We start from the raw sequence: 17,407 nt of genomic DNA, 5'->3' as shown, positions 1-17,407 counted from the left end.
TTTAAAGAAATTCAAACAAAATAAAAGAACCCCTAAACTCAATTCTTCTGAGAGAAAAGAAAGAGAGAGGAGACCTTCGCCTAGCACAGGCCAGTCCCTCATATCGTCGGCATCGGGACAGGAAACGAGAAGGAACGAAGAGAGGCAGCGAAAAGAGGAACTAAAAATTGTAGAAAGTGCCTCGGTGCATCATTTGCCATTACTTGCCATCTTGTTAAATTGATGTACATTGTTACATTTTCTTACAGTACAAAATATAGCTGCATGGTATATTCCATCAAGGATGTCGCGCGCCTGACATGATTGGACGACTACCAATTTACTATTTACCATTTGCCATCTGCCGTCAGTCGGTGGTGCAAGAAGGTACAAGTGCTTTGATGTTCAAAGCACTTCAGAGTTCAGAGTTCAGAGTTCACTTCAGGCCCGTGAGCTGTCCTGGTGTGCGTGCATCTGTTAAGTTTCTTTGCCGTCGCCATAGACCAGTACACTGGGCTGCCTAGTGTTTCTCGCACAAAAAACCAACGTCTTTTACGACATCAAATCGATGGATTTTCGCATACATCAAATCGATGGATTTTCGCATCTCTGCGTGGCAGTCGAGCAGCATGGGCCTGCCGCGGTTTGCTGCCCAAACCATCTCGGCTTTTTTATCATAAGATTTAACTTGTTCGGTTGGCCGCGATACAGTATAATTGCGGTGAAAATTACTCATTGTCTTTGTGGATGCTTATGTTGTAATTGCAGGAGGCTTCTGAAATGTTAAAAAAAATTAGTGCATCTTTTTTTCAAATGACGGCAAGTATCCAACCGATTTTATTAAAGAAATAGAGAAAAAAACGAGTTATATAGAATACAAGATGGCTCATGTGTCTAAAAAGATACTGCACGACTAAAATAAAGGCGAGAGCCACTAAAGCATAGGTCCCATATAGCTACAGTAAGAAGACAATCAAACGTCGAAGCTGAACTATTAGATTAGGAATGCTCTCCAATATAGATCGACGTCCTCTTAATTTTGAAAACCACGCGAAGAGCTAGAATGTGCTCTCCATAAAAAATAAGTTAATTTCTTTCTTTTCATATATTTCACCAAAAATATAATCAAGCCATTGAATTGTTCCCTTTAAGAACTTAGTGACCTTTTCATTGCTTTCTGCCACTATTGTATAAGAGACGGGTGCTGTGCGAAATCTGACAAGCCATTTAGTCCTAATCAATCCGATATTTGTTTCCAAACTTCTGCCACGTAGACACATTCTTTGCACAGGTGTATAGTAATTTCATTTTCCTATTCGCATAGCTTTCATACCGGGTCGTAAGACCATCCTCTTTTTCATCAAATTGTTAGCCGTGATAAATTTATTTTGCATGAGAACCCTTACAAAAAATCTGCATTTTGGCTGCCTTTTGCTTTGTGGCGCTGCGTTATTCCCATGTTCTGTATCCTATAGGCACTTTGAGTGGAGTATTCACCATTACTGATTCAACGTCATCGGATTGTATCGATCAGCTATGGTCCTATGATTTGTCCTTGTATTTCTTCCCACAGCCGGACGAGCCGGGAGGAAGTTGCTAATCATAAGTTGGCCAGTATCAGAAATTATTTGAATCAGAAAAAAACTGAGCAAGAGAAGTGAACACGTGACGTGTCCTCCCGTAGCATGTGCTCGTGTGCGCATGGCAACAGTAGCAGCAACATTTCAAGTCTTCATCAACATGAGCTCTAAGCGGCTACCCCACGAATCAATCGAAGTAATCTTGATTGCCCTGCTAAAACCATGCAAATAAGCAACTCTGTCGCTGTGGCAAAATTACCATTCTCGAAATAATCTTTTGCAATCCTAACATATTCCTTGCCTTTTCCCATTTCTGTGTTCTAAAGAGACACTGGATGTTAAAAAAAGCATATTGGTTGCAACATGCCAGCTCTTACATTTCAAGTATATGTAGAAAATAGGATTAAAAAGGTACATAGACAAAACAAATGTGTAAGTTTTCAGTAAAAACAAACTGAATTTCAGCAATGTAGCACTACATATATCTGGCTGAACGCCAAATAGACCCCACTATGACCGGCTATACAAGATATGTATTATTTGTGCACTTCTCCCTCATTTGATCCGATAATATCATTCCCAAAATTTTGAATAGCTTGCTACCACTATTTTCTGATGCTTAGAAATAAAAAAGGACACATCTATAATACGACTGTCTGGACATATTAAGAACACAAGCTAATATTACACGCAATAATACAATCTCGTCGAACAAATGAAGACAAGATAAAAAAAAATAAAAGAAAGTTTATGCATACACAATTATGTTTTAGGTATGGACACGGTTCCTAAAACTCAAAGTGGCAAGTAATTTCTACTATAATACATTTAGAAACTATAGTAAAATTATATGATCATATGATACTACTTTTCGAGACACGTCTATCCATACTATTTATAAATATTCAATCTTAACATAACAATTATAAATGTTCCATCTCCGATTGAATTGGATACCTTCTCACTTGGGCAGGCACCAGCCCCACTCACCGAAAGCCCCTGCCGCGTCCCTGCCGCAGGGAAACGAGGGCAGCACCAGCCCCACGCCCAAGAACTGCTCCTCATCTGGTCACCGACCGACGATAGCCTCTCAGCTCTGCTCTCCCTGCTTTGGGCTTTTCCCCTCCACCGCTCCCTGATCTCACATTTCCGGCAGTGATTTCGCAAATCTATACTCCTATAAAGTACACAAGTTATGACAGAAATAAACAATCTTCACCGTTCACCGAGTTGATCAAACGGTGACAATGTAAAGATTCTTACCGTTTCTTTTTAAAAAAATATTTAATATCACATTAATTGTCTTCTATATCTAGATATATAATATTTGTTTTCCAAATATTTAAAAAACATTCAATCTATTATTATTTATCTTTCATATTAAACATTCAATATTTAACTTTCATATATTTCTATATCTGAATTGATTCTATATGTGTGAAATACATATAGGGTTAAGGGACGCGCTGGCTCGGTCGGATCGTTTGGCAACTCAGGACGCGTGGTTCGCGCAGGAATCTCGAAAGGAAAAGGAAGGGTTGCCACAAGGGTTTCCGTCCACGGCAAGATATGTTAAGGAGACGTGGACAGGGTTCCAAACTTCCAATGTAAATCGAGCACTTCCATCTAAGCTTGCACAGAAACAAGCCATGCTAAATCAGCCGTGAGAATCAACCCCGTAAGTCAGCCACATTTCTCCCGCAAGTCATTCTAGGCTACTACCAATAGGTTGTATCGTGTACATTACTTGATTTGCCACGCAATTTTTTTCGTGACATGGCAAGGAGTTAAGGAGCAGAGAGAAGAAAGTTGTATTGTACACATGATAATGCTCGGGCACAAAATCCAAAAATAAGAAACCGTGTAGAGATGCACGGTTGTATCATATGACATAATTTCTCACAAAATATGTAACAATTAATTATCTTGAGAGCCTAGGAAACAACAATATATATGAAACTATTCATTAGATGTGGTAGTTTTGGATATAACAATACGATACGTAGACTTAGTGGTAGAGGGAATCTCTCAGATACACATAAGCTAGTTATAAGAATGTTCACATTCGACTTGTCTACGCGAATAAGCAAGAATACAAGGAGAGATAAAAAAAAAACAACTACTATCAAACAATCTATTCAATGCGCTCTAACAGACTGAGTTTTCCCAAGTAATATTCAACAAAGTAATTGCTTCGAATACTATTATACATCATATCACGCATAAACTTGATACAAGTATACAGCTGGTATGCACATTTCCCCCCAAACTTTGTTTGTATGAACTCATAGATATTCATTAATATTTGGAAAATTTAGGTTTTGCCATCCCTTCAATTATATATTTGCCATAACTTTTTGAATCATTAGGTTGGTACCACTGTTTCACAAAACTTGTCGGGTTCATGGCACTCCTGTCTTGATCCATCGCCCTCTGTTAATTTTTTGTTGAGCTGTAAAAAAACATTTCAAAATCCCCAAACTACCTCAAATCTTCTCTTGTCTTGTTCTCCTTCCTCTAGCCAGGCCCTCTCTCTCTCTCTCACCACCACACCAAGTCCCCGACCGGAGCCCCCTTCCTACAGGCCGATCTGCTCCTCTCTCTCACTGCTCCTCCCCTCCCCTCTGCTCATGCTTCATCCCCTTTCTCTTGCTCGCTTTAGATCTGGACATGACGAGTCTTGGTGGTGCAGATGGTGGTTTGGGTAGGGTGGGATCCGGCACTCAATGGCGAGGGTGTTCGCAGTCTCGCTGCCGCCCATTTCATCTCTCTTAGGCCTCGCGCGGCCCTGCATGCCGAACCATTTGCAGCCACCCCCGCATCACCCCAGCCTCGCACTGGTGACACAGAGCACGGAGGGGTTCGTCTCTGCCTAGATCGTTGCGGCCGTGACGCCTGAGTAGCTACATAAGCGTACACGGAGGTGAGCTGCTGCTACGCCATTGTGCCCTTCATGTGGCAGTGGCACAATGTATCCCTTGCACTCCTAGCGCCACGACAAGCTCCTGTGATGCAGTGGTGGGCCCAGGGTTTGTAACTTGGATGTATTTCCTATATTAGTACATTATATATAGCTAATTTCTTTTAATAATCATAAATATTAAACATCAATCTGCAATGAACCCTAGACCCTAGTGGAACATCACTAACCTTGCCTGCAAGTTTTCACAAAACCTACTCCAAAGTAACACGCAAAACCCAATCAAAATTTTGCAAACAATGAAAGCCAAAAACCCAACCAAAAGTTCAAAGTTAGAGAACACACAAAAAAAGGTTCATATCAGGAGTTCTCATAGCACTACTGGCGATGTCCGTGGCTGCCAGTGTCGGAGAGGGAGTCAAAGCTGTCGTAGTCACTGACACCATCTCGGTCGAGGATGAACCCATGCTGCTGCACCCTGCCAGCACCTCACTGGCATCACCCTGCCACGCCAGCATTGCGGAGGCTTGCGTCGCCGCCGCCATGCTCCAACTTTACTCTTGCCAAGGGCGTGCGTTAGCCGATTGGGCTAATGGCGAGTGGCAACGCATAGGTTGAGTGGTGGTATGGTGACTGGTGGAGTTCTTGATGTTAGATGGGCTGCTCGGGCCATTTGGGCTGGTCGTAGCCATATCTTGGGCTTGACCATTTGAGTTGTTGGGCTCATTGTCAACTGGAGTATGTAGAATATGATATATACACTCATGACCTTTGCTAGGCCCACCACTATTGCGATGCAGATGGGGGTGGCTGCGGGGGTGACTAGGTGTATGGTAGCGGGCGACTGGGAAGAGTGAAGATGAACTTCCATTTCTTTTCTTTATTTTTCTCGACAGTGGAGTCCGTGAGAGGTGATAGAGAAAAAAAAAGAAGGGTATCTTGCTCTTTTTATATAGTCAAACTGACCTAACAATGTTTGTGTCAAAATAGAATGAATTGAACAACTTTCATGACTAGTGGCATGAACAAATAAGTACAAAAGCGATGACAAATATCGAAACGGTGATTAAAAAAGTGATGTCAAATGTCGAAACGATAATTACAAAAGCGCTGGCAAATGTCAAAATGGTAATTGAAGCGATAGCAAAAACCTAAGTTTTCCTTAATATTTATCTACTCCATTTTACATGTGTTGAATTGCTCAAATGGAAAGCCACCATCACTATGTCGCATTGCAACCACTGACACCTCGGACAATCTATTGCTTCCCTTCTTGCCTTCTATAACTCTGGTGCATGGATGAACCCTACCCCTAATTCGAATCTAAACCCTAACCCTGATCTTCTATTGGTCGGGGAGTGTCGCAATCGAACCATAGCATGCTAAGTTGAACAGGCCACCACACACAGCGAGGTATTACCATTTTCTTTTATCTTTGAGTAAATTTTAAAAACCTATAACTATTTTGACACATGTTGCAGAAAATTACAACTTCTAGTGCTCTTTTCAAAAACCTACAACTATTTTTATACATGTTGCAAAAAATTATGACTTTCTCACTGTGGACCCACATGTCATCCTTAGCAATAGGTGGGCCCACGATTAATCCTCCTATTACATACCATAGAGAATGATAAGTGGGCCTACAATGAGAAAGTTGTAGTTTTTTTAACATGTGTCAAAACAATTATAGGTTTTTGAAATGGGCACCAAAAGTTGTAGTTTTTTGCAACATATGTCAAAATAGTTATAGGTTTTTGAAATTTACTCTTTATCTTTTGAAAGGAGGTAAAGGGTGCTTATAGTAAAATAATATAGAAGAGGTGACTAGCTGTTTTCGTTGGAAATTTTGCAGCTAAGGCTTTTCTCCTACCCAAAACGTTCCATCTTCTTATATGTATTGTAAATCAAGAAACATATCTTTTTCTTATCTGTTTTGTGAATAAGGTCCTTGCCAAATACCTTGAGAAACCAAGTGCAAATGTGCTTTGGTTTATATGTGATGAGTGATTGACAAGTATGTTGGTTTGGTTTGATGATTTTTGGATTGAAAATGAATGTAGATGTACTGTGATTATGATTGTGACTAACCAAAGTTGCAAAGAAAATCAAGTAAACGTGTTTATCTCTGAGTCTAGGAAAAATGTACACACCAGATGGTCTAGCGCTCTAGAAGTTGAACACGTCGGATGATCTGGCGTTCAGACGAAGTACACGCCGAAGCATTTCAAGACAGAGGCAAAACTTGAAGTACATGTCGGATGATCCGGTGTTGGGGTGAAATGAACACTAGAGCATTTCTTGTAGAGAGAATGCAAAGTGGCTCTGGTGGATTTGAACACGCCGGATGGTCCAGCGATAGGCATGAATGAACGCGGGACTATTTCTTGCAGAGAGGATTTCAGACGGATGGCTCTGCTAAGTTGCGCTCAGAAGGAGTGTGCACCGAATCATCCGGCATTCGTGATTTTTCTAAGATGTGTTTTGAACTGAGGATCTCGATTTGGACTAACTGCAAGTTGAGCTATATGTTGTTGGAGATGCATGTTTGCTTGTCTGATGATGTGTAGGTGATGGATGCAACTTGGCGGCCGATAGCAGGAAGAACGGGGCTAAGAGGAGAGCTTGGTGCAGGATGATCGAGGGAGCCTGGCAGAGTCAAGGGTGATCCAAGCTATACCCGTAGAGATCAAGCGAAGTATGAGAAGATGAGTGAAGACGACGTGGTGACAAAGTCCGGTGAAAGGGATGCTGGTGCAAGTGACAAGGTGGCCTGAGAGATTGGGAGCGGGAGAGACTTGCCGACAGTCAAGATCGCAAGATGGAGTACATGTGCCGACATCAAGATGCTTGCTTGGGGCTAGAGTAAGCGACAATGAGTCACTCTTTGAGAAGTGTGCAAGGCAGTTTCTCAGTTTGGCCTCAAAACCGTGAGTGGTTGGAGTGCATGTGGCATCATCACAAAGCTAGCATCAAGGCGAAGTTAAGTCGTGAAGAAGCCACAACTGTTCAATAGACGGAGCAAAAAATGGACCAAAATACCCACTGTGGTAGGTAGGAGTATACTACAAGAGAGGAGTTTTGGGAATAAGGAAACTTGGCATCTAAGGAAGCTCCCAAGGTCTATAAATAGAGAGAAAGGGCTATTGGGAGAGGATGAGCCAGCCATTAGAGAGTTGTGTGGTTGAGCTTTTGGAGAGGGAGAGAGGAGAGCTTAGCTTATGTAATATGTGACAGCTTTTTGTGAGGAAAATACTTTGTAATCAACCTAAAATAGGGCTGACCTCTTGAAGAAATGAAGCTCATATTTCCTTCTATGCTCGTGTACATCTCCTTCTATTTTCATTCTATTGTTTTTGTTGCTTTATTGAAAGTTTTCCTTTTTGGATGAGATTTTCGTTTTGGTTTTTAGGCTGAAATTTTTCCACCTTGGAAAGTTATTCTTCTAGTTGCTAGAGACATAAAATTTATATACATATGTGTACAAGTGGGTCTTGAATTCCCTTATCTTTAGATCATGAACTTGGAGAAATTCTTCCACTGGTGATCATTTCTTTGCTTTGAAGGTTTCTTTCCTCAAGTTACTATCATTTGTGACGATGACCCATGAGATGAGTTTCAATGGAACCTAGTGTCACATCCGATTTCAAGAGAAAAACCAAATGCATTCCACATGTATGCTAGGATTAGTATTCATACATGTGGTGACGTCATAAGTGAAATCATTACAGTGTCATTACATAACGATATAATTCATTACAAAGGACCCATATGTCTTAAAGAAAACATTAAGATAACTTCCAGTGGTAGAGAGTCTTCATCCATCCTCAGGCGTTGTTCGGGGGAATGCCAGCCTACAACAATGTCTCTGGGTTGAAGTCTTCATCCATCTAGAACTCAGCTCCATCATCCGGGAGATCATCAAAGTCTTCTCCTTTTGAGTAGCAACAAGAGGTTGGGAGAAAGCAAGCGTGAGTAAATGGAGTACTCAGCAAGTGTGAGAAAATGTGACATGAAATCTTAAGGCAAGAAAGGTTTGACTTAGGTTTACTGCATCTATGTGTGACGACACCAACATTAAAAGAATAGCTCATCGGATTCCATTCGACTACCAGACTCACTAGATATTCCATATCCGGCTATCAACTCATCGGGGTACCACCACTCGACTACCCAAAACCAACCATCCAAGATCCCCACTAATCATGAAGAAGTCCAAGCCCGCTCTTGACCGTGAGCACGACTGATCAATCAGTTTTATACTTTGCAAAGGTCGCACACTTTACTTACGAGTCATGATTCCCGTTTCGCTTCACACTTCTAGGGTGTAGAGCTGGGATCTCACTACAAGGCCTTTACAAAGCACCTCCAAATCCATATGCACCCACTAAGATTTCACCGCTAACAGGGATTTCATCCACTGTAGAGGCCCCCTCTTGTGTCACTCAACAGCTAAATGGTGCATACAGAATAAGGAGGGCATCTAATTAATTGGCCAGGCCGCACCTATATAATCCTCGTGGTTGCGATTTTTAGCTGTGTTACATGCTCTACAAATCGGTCCTTAGGTTCTAAAGCAAATACTTGCACATCACCCAATACGCACACAACAACCATACCAACCAAATCAACCTGCCTAGATCCCTATGGTCCATATTGCTACAAAAGATTACCCAAACTGGTTCATATTGTATAGACCATTAATCAAATTAACATTTATCCCACCCGACTTGCCAGCACAACTAAGCATTTCTACCCTTGACACACAAACTATAACACCGGTGACAAGGATAATCATGGAAAGTACTAATAAACCCTAAACATGGGATTCATATTGACAAAGCATGTAATTAGAAAGTAAAAGACACACTTACCTACAATCGGGTCAATGTGATCAAGGACACTTGCCTTCAACAATGGGTTGCTCAAACTCCTCGAAAGTCTAGACCTACAGATTCACGAACTGCTCATCTTCTAATGCAATCGCAACAACCGGAAACAAGCAAGCACAAACATCTAAGAATAGTACACCAAATAGTAGCAAAGCACTATAAAATCTTACTAATAGAGAGAACTCGCTGCTCTAATAGAGAGAACTCGCTGCTACGATCGCGGGAGCGCAAGAATCGTCTAAAATGGAGCTATAGCGAAAAAGTTATAAGGGTTTTAAGCTACAGGGGTTTTTCTATAAAAGAACAAGGGCTATTTGATAAAAAATCAAAAAGTTTTAGGGACTAATTTTTAAAAGTTCAAGGACCTATATGCAAATAAACAAAACTACATGGGGCTAAAAGTAAAATAACAGGGCTGGCAAGGGTTCATTTGTGAAAATAGAAAAGTTTAGGGTCTTAATGTAAAATTGCCTATTTTCGAGAATAAAAAAGATTTGTTTTTATACTAAAAATACTATTTATTGTGTCATGCTGACATGACTAGCTTACTAGGTGGCTACCTGGGCTCAGTTGCTGATGTGGTCATGTCACGTGGGACGAAAGCGCACGCGTGGCATGCACACGTTGCAGGGCTGACTAGGATTAGGCTATTTAAATCTACACCATTGATCTCAAAACTGACAGCTATGATTTAAAGGGGCGAAGGGGTATCTCATCCTCTAATCTCAACCCCACGTGAGGGATCTGACGGTCGACGACGGTTGGGGAAAGTTCGGCGGCTAGCGGCGATAGGGAAGCGGCGCCGCCACCTTAGACAATGCTAGAGCAACACTAGCGATGCTCGATCTAGCACTACGGGCTACCAAAAGTGATGGGGAACAGCGCAAACGAACGAGGTGGTGATGGGGATTCTCACTGAGAGCTTCACGGCGACCGGCGATGGCTCCCTGGTGGTTAGTGATGGCGAGAAGGCGATGGTGCAGTCAGAGCTTAGCAGGGGCTCGGCTACGGTGACGAAGACTTGAAATTGAAGATCAGGAAGGCTGGCCGGTGGTCCTGCGATACCGAAGAGGTGGTTAGCGGGCCTCGGGGTGCAGCGGGGAAACCAGTGATGACGAAGAGTGGAAATGCTCATCAGAGCTCGGTGGGACATGGCTTGCGGTGGCGGAACGGCGTCGAGGAGCGATAGAGAAGGCTCTTTGTGCTCCTACGATGTCGACGGAGTCCTCAATTATGACAAGGAGGGCTCAGGTGCGGCGGATGGTAAACGGTGGTGCTGTGCACGTCGGCAATGGTGCTTGGCGCAATTGGCGATGGGGTGAGGGAGAAAGGGAGGGTGGTGGGGTGCTACAGAGGCCATTTTATAGCGTGGAGAGGGAGTGGACCATTGCAGAGACGTGGGGCGCGGGGGTGGAGGTGTGTGCCGGCAGTTTCGGGGGGCGGTTGCGCATGCGGCTAGAGGTGGAGGAAGGAGCTGACGGGTGGGACCGATGCGGTAGCAGGACGGAGAGAGGGAGGGAGTGGGCTAGGCTTCGGTTAGCATCGGCCCATGGCGCGTGGGAAGATGGGCCGGCCCGGTGGGAAAACAAAACGGGTGTCACACCTAGGGTTCATATACATCCACGAGAGTCATGTGTTTTTCTAGATATTTCCTTAGCAACTTGATTCTCTCTAGTTTTGCTTCCACTATTGGTTTTTGAGGTGCGTTGGGTGATAAAAGGAGAAGGCCATTCATTTCGAAAGAAATTGGTAAGAAGTCTATTCATCCTCCTCTAGTCGTCATTCTTGGTCCTACAATTAGTATCAGAGCCAGTTTGATCACCTTTTGACCTAAACTGGCTTTATGATCCGTAGGCGACAATGGAGAGAAGTGGGAAGATTCCGCTATTTGATGGTCGTAATTTTTTGTATTGGAAGGTGCACATGGAGGCTTATCTTCTAAGCTAAGGAAGTGCAATATGGGAAATAGTTGATTCTAACTATGAGATTCTTGCTGCTCGCATGACTCAGATTTAAATTGAACAGTATGAAGTCAACAACAAGGTCAAAAATATCTTGTTCACAAGCTTGAGTCAAAATGAGTTTGACAGGTTTCAGCATCTCCGTACTGCTTGTGAGATTTGGACTACCTTAGTGTCTTTCATGAGGATACCAACCAAATAAAGGCTAGACGTCAGAGCACATATAACCAAGAATATCAAATGTTTGTGCAAGAGCTCGGTGAATCCTTGGATACTATATTTGATAGATTTGGTGGAATTATTAGCAACTGACCATAGCATATGGGAAGTTAAGATCTCGAGCATTGAAGAGTTATCCAGTTATGATACATTGACTTGTGATGAACTCTTCAGCAAGCTCAAGTCTGCCGAGATAGCCAAGAAAGCTTGGATAGGTCTAAGAAACCTAGCGTTGGTTTCTGGACCTAGTGGAGGCAATTAGGTTGGAGCTAGAGTTTCTTGTGCTAACACTTTACCGATTGGATTTGCTTTGTCTTCCTTGGTCTCTATCACAAAGGATCAGATGGATGTGCTTGATGATGAGGATCTTACGCTGATTGTGAAGAACTTCACCTGCTTCTATAGCTGGGATATCACTGTCAGCTCATTAAACTAGTCGGCAGTGATATTATGCTATCACTGCAGGTCGGTGGATTAAGCCGGCAGTGATGAGGGAGCAGGGCATCACTGTTGGCTCAATCCATCGACCGGCAGTGATGACCCTTATCATTGTCGGTTTATAAGCCACGATGGCTTATTCTTCCCACGCGGCTTATGAACCGGCAGTGATGGGCCGGCATATAAGGCCAGTTCTGTAGTAGTGTTGCTACCTTGAGAGATTTGGGGTTAGATTTTAAGAGTGTGTCACTTTTGTGTGATAACACCAGTGCCATCAGCTTAGCCAATAACCCAATCCAATACTCCAAAACCAAACACATAGATGTGAGATTCCATTTCTTAAGAGACCACAGTGAGAAGGGAGACATTGAATTGAGATAAATTGCTACCCAACACCAACTTGCCGACATTTTCACCAAGCTTGTAGATGCAATAAGATTTCATATTTGAGAGGAGAGCTTGGTGTGTGCCATCCCTATGACATTGTGTGAGAATGAGTTACAGTTGTACATACTCTATCTTACTTTTGTTGTATTTGCATTACATATCATCTTGTAAGATAATCATAGTAGTTGAGTTTTGACTTGTATGTCTTTAGTATTTTTTGTTGTTAGACTTGAATTTGGACTAAGTTGAGTAGTTGTGTGGCACAAGCTTTTAATCTTAGACTCATCTTGATGCTTTTACATAAAACATTTCAAGCAAGCTAGCTTTCCTAAAGATGAAATTTGACAAATTTTATGAATTATGTAGACTATGAAATGCTACATTCTTAATCACCATGTTCATAATTACTTTGGCTTAGTCAATACTTATGTCAAGGCTAGTTTGATGAATATCTTGTTCTAGGCTTCTTGGTTCAAGATAGTGGATTAAGGAATATTGCATTATGTTTTCTGTCTTTGTCAAATGTTTAGCTCATGATGGACCCTTAGGAGAACATGTGTTTCTTGTGTTGTAAAGGTACTATTTGACTTGATCATATGAAAACTTGATAACTTATGTAAATTTGAATAATATTGAGAAATCAAGTTTCTTGTGCTAAAAATATAATCTAATACGGTTGTCTTGAAGCCTCGAGATATTTGTCATACCCAGTCGCACGATACTTCACTTGGATAAGAGACAACTTGAGGATAAAAAGAAAAATAAAGAAATGTGACTTAATGTTACATCTTTTAATCACTTGATCTAACTAAGTCTTAGTTTCATATGTGAGCGTTTGCAATATTATCATGAATTCTTGTTTGCATAGCTTGAGATTGAAGTTAGCTAGTTCTTAATGCTTGTATTACCTCGGCACGAGTAGATTGTTATGTGGTGGTCACTTTTAACATGATTTGGTTATATGAATTTAAATGCGTCAATAATTCTTTAGGTTTAGTTTGTGTAGCTTCATGCTCTTGTAACACTATATCTTTTTGAGCCTTTGTGCAATTGTAAGATTTACATTCTACTCTCTATAGCCCTTTGATACTTCTAGCTTTTGCAAATACTTTGTGGTATACTTGTGAAAGCTCATTATAATTGCATATTCATGCATTGTATGATGTTTTATCCTTGATGTTTGCATTGCCAAAGGGGAGAAAAATATGCTCTAAGCCACAAAGAAGAATCTTGTACGATGAAAATGGGAGATAATATGTGAAAAATGTGCATTCATTAAGGGGGGCATGAGCATTTGTCCTTTTATTGCGCTTTTTTTTGCCTTGTTTCTACCTCTCTTAGAACTATTGCAATCTTCTTTTGCCAAGTGACATTTTCTACTCCTTCTCGAGTTTTTTGGTCACTTGGATGAGCTTCTCTTGTTAGATTTCTTCAAACCAAAATCTTTGTACTTGAAGGGTTGTCAATGTATTTATCAAGGGGGAGATTGAGAACTCAAGTAGAAATGTGCCTTAGTTTATATGTAATGAGTGATTGACAAGTGTGTTGATTTTAGTTTGATGATTTTTGGATTGTAAATGAATAGATGTACTGCAATTCTGATCATGACTAACTAAAGTTGTAGATGTGAGGATCGGTGACGTCCTAAGAGGGAAGGTAAATTAGGACACTTAAAACTATTTCGGCTCAAAAAAACAACATAAGATAAACATATATCAATTTCTATCTAAATGTGCTCTAGATTTATCTAGTGTGTCTACTCTACCGATCAAAGCTCTTGCAACCTATCTAAGAAGGTAAATTGCAAGTAAGTAAATGCAGAAACGTAAATAAGGTAGAGAGAGCAAACTCGGCACAAAGATTTTTTTTTCTCGTGGTATCGATGGCATGAATGCCACCTTTAGTCCACATTAGAGCTCCACAAAGGATATGCTCCCGATCGGCACCCGGTCACGGCCTTTGAGCCACCAAGTCACAAAGACAAGGCCTCCACCCGGATGAGCCACCAAGCCACCAAGGCAAGATCTCACCACTAGTCTCTCTTCCGGTTCCTCGCCGCTGTGATCACTTCGGAGCTTGAGCCACAAAGGCAAGGGTCTCTGCGTCCCCGCACAATCGGAGGGTCAACACCAAGTCGGAGGGTCAACAAGTTTGCCGGCGATTCACCAAGACTCCAAGATACCGACATACCAAGAGGTACACTGTTGGATCACTCCTTGATCCACTCTCTAGGCAGCAATCACCTAGCAACTCACTCTGTAGGCCTATAAGCACTAATCGCTCACCAATCTTGTGCTTAATCGCCTTGGATGATCACTTTAAGCACTTTGGTGGCTTGAATGTCTTCTCAATTGTATATGAACCTCTCTGGACTCCAGCACCCTCAAATGACTGAGTTGAGGGGTATTTATAGCCTCAAACTCACGCACTAGTCGTTAACCCAACGACTCTAAAAAGTTGTTAACACCGGATGATCCGATGAGAAAAGTAGTACTAACACCAGATCATCCGATGAGTACACTCTCACAAACTAGCCGTTGGAACCCCACTCAAACCTCTGTGAACACCGGATACTCCGGTGTATACTCCATTTTCATCATGGACTTTCCGGTGAGTATACCTTAGCTGTCCGAGCCAACATCTTCTCTGTGTAAATTGCTCCAGTGTATTCTCCGGTGCACATTACTTCATCACCGGACCATCCGGTGCATTATCTTCAGCCAGCCAAGCCAATGCAACCCTCACTGGAAAATATGCTCCGGTGTACAAATCTTCAGAGCACCGAACCTTCTGGTGAGGTCACTGCATTCTCCCCTTTGTCAACAATGCTCCGGTGCATTTCTTCGGTATATTCAAATCAATCACCGGACTATACGGTGAGGTCTCTTTTTTCTTCGTCTTTGCACTATTCATTATCCGGTGTATTGTCCGGTGCACTTCTCTTCATCACCGGACCTTCTGGCTTGTTGACCTTCGATCTTCAACAGCTGCAACCTTCTCTGGTGGAAATGCTTCGGTGTGTATCCTCCTCTAAGCCTCGGACCATCTGATGAGGTCAAATACCACTGGACACAATGCTCCGATGTGTTCAACCATGTAAACACCGGTCCATCTGGTGCAGTCATTTCTCCTGTGACTTCTTCCAATTCAACCAAACTTTATCCTGGCTTTGGTGGCTTCTTCATGTATTGCATCAATGAAACCTACTAATATATATTCTTGACAAACATGTTAGTCTCAATGACTATGTTGTCATTAATCACCAAACAATCATGTTCTAATAGGCCCATTTTCGCTACAGTAGAGAAAATCAAGTTAGTATGTTTGTCTTTGAGTATAAAAAATATACACGCCAGATGGTCTGGCTCTTTGGAAGTTGAACACGCCGGATGAACCAGTGTTCAGACAGGGTATATGCCGGAGCATTTCAAGACAGAGGCGTAACTTGAAGTACACACCAGATGATCCGGTGTTGAGGTGAAGTGAACACCGGATCATTTCTTGCAGAGAGAATGCAAACTGGCTCTGGTGGATTTGAACACGCCGGATGGTTCGGCGATGGGCATGAATGGATGCCAGACTATTTCTTGCAGAGAGGATTTTAGACGGATGCCTCTGCTAAGTTGCACACGCCGGATGGTCCGGCGCTCAGAAGGAGTGTACACTGGATCATCTGGTGTTCATGATTTTTCTGAGATGTGTTTTGAACTGAGGATCTTGATTTGGACTAACTGCAAGTTGAGCTATATGTTGTTGGAGATGCATGTTTGCTTGTCTGATGATGTGTAGTTGATGGATGCAACTTGGCGGTCAACGGCGGGAAGATCAAGGCTAAGCAGGGAGTTTGGTGCCGGACGATTGAGGGAACCAAGTGGAGTCAAGGATGATCTGAGCTGTACACGTGGAGATCAAGTGAATCATGAGAAGATGGGTGAAGACGACGTGATGACAAAGTCAAGTGAAAGAGATGCCGGTGCAAGTGACAAGGCGGCCCGAGGCATCGGGAGTGGGAGAGACTTACCGACGGTCTAGATCGCAAGATGGAGTAAACGTGTTTACATCGAGATACGTGCTTGGGGCTAGAGTAAGCGACAATGAGTCACACTTTGAGAAGCGTGCAAGACAGTTTCTCGGTTTGGTCTCAAAACTGTGGGTGGATGGAGTGCACGTGACATCATCGCGAAGCTAGCGTCGAGGCAAAGGTATGTTGTGAAGAAACCACAGCCGTTCGATGGGTGGAGCGAAAAATAGATCAAAATACCCTCAATGATAGGTATGAGTGTACTACAAGAGAGGGATCTTTAGGGAATAAGAAAACTTGGCATCCAAGAAAACTCACAAGGCATATAAATAGAGAGATAGAGCTACTGGTAGAGGATGAGCCAGCCATTAGAGAGTTTTGTTGTTGAGTTTTTGGAGAGGGAGAGATGATAGCTTAGCCTTTGTAATATGTGAGAGATTTTTGTGAGAAAAATACTTTGTAATCTACCTAAAATAAAACTGGCCTCTTGAAAAAATGAAGTATATGTTTTCTCCTATGCTCGTGTTCATCTTCTTCTAATTTTCTTCTATTAGTTATGCTGCTTTGTTGCAAATTTTTCCTTTTTAGATGAGATTTTTATTTCGGTTTTTGGACTGAAAATTTTCCACCTTGAGAGTTGTTCTTTTTATTGCTAGAGATATCAAATTCATATACATATGTATACAGGTGGATCTTGAATTTACTTGCCTTTAAAATCATGAACTTGGAGAAATTCTTTCACCGGTGATCATTTCTTTGCTTCGAAGATTTCTTTCCTCGAGTTGCTATATTTTTTGACGATGACCCGTGAGATAAATTTTAATTGAACCTAAGGTTCATAGACATTCACGAGAGCTATGTGTTTTTCTGAATATTTTCTTAGAAACTTGATTTTCTCTATTTTTGCTTTCGCTATTGGTTTTTAAGGTGCGTTAGGTTATAAAAGAAGAAGATCATCAGATGTACTGTTACAGTGTAACGGAATAGTAAAATTTGTACAGTAGATTAAC

The sequence above is a fragment of the Phragmites australis genome, chromosome 9 (genome assembly GCF_958298935.1).
Source record: "Phragmites australis chromosome 9, lpPhrAust1.1, whole genome shotgun sequence".
NCBI lineage: Eukaryota > Viridiplantae > Streptophyta > Magnoliopsida > Poales > Poaceae > Phragmites > Phragmites australis.
Note: the sequence above shows the minus strand (reverse complement) of the source record.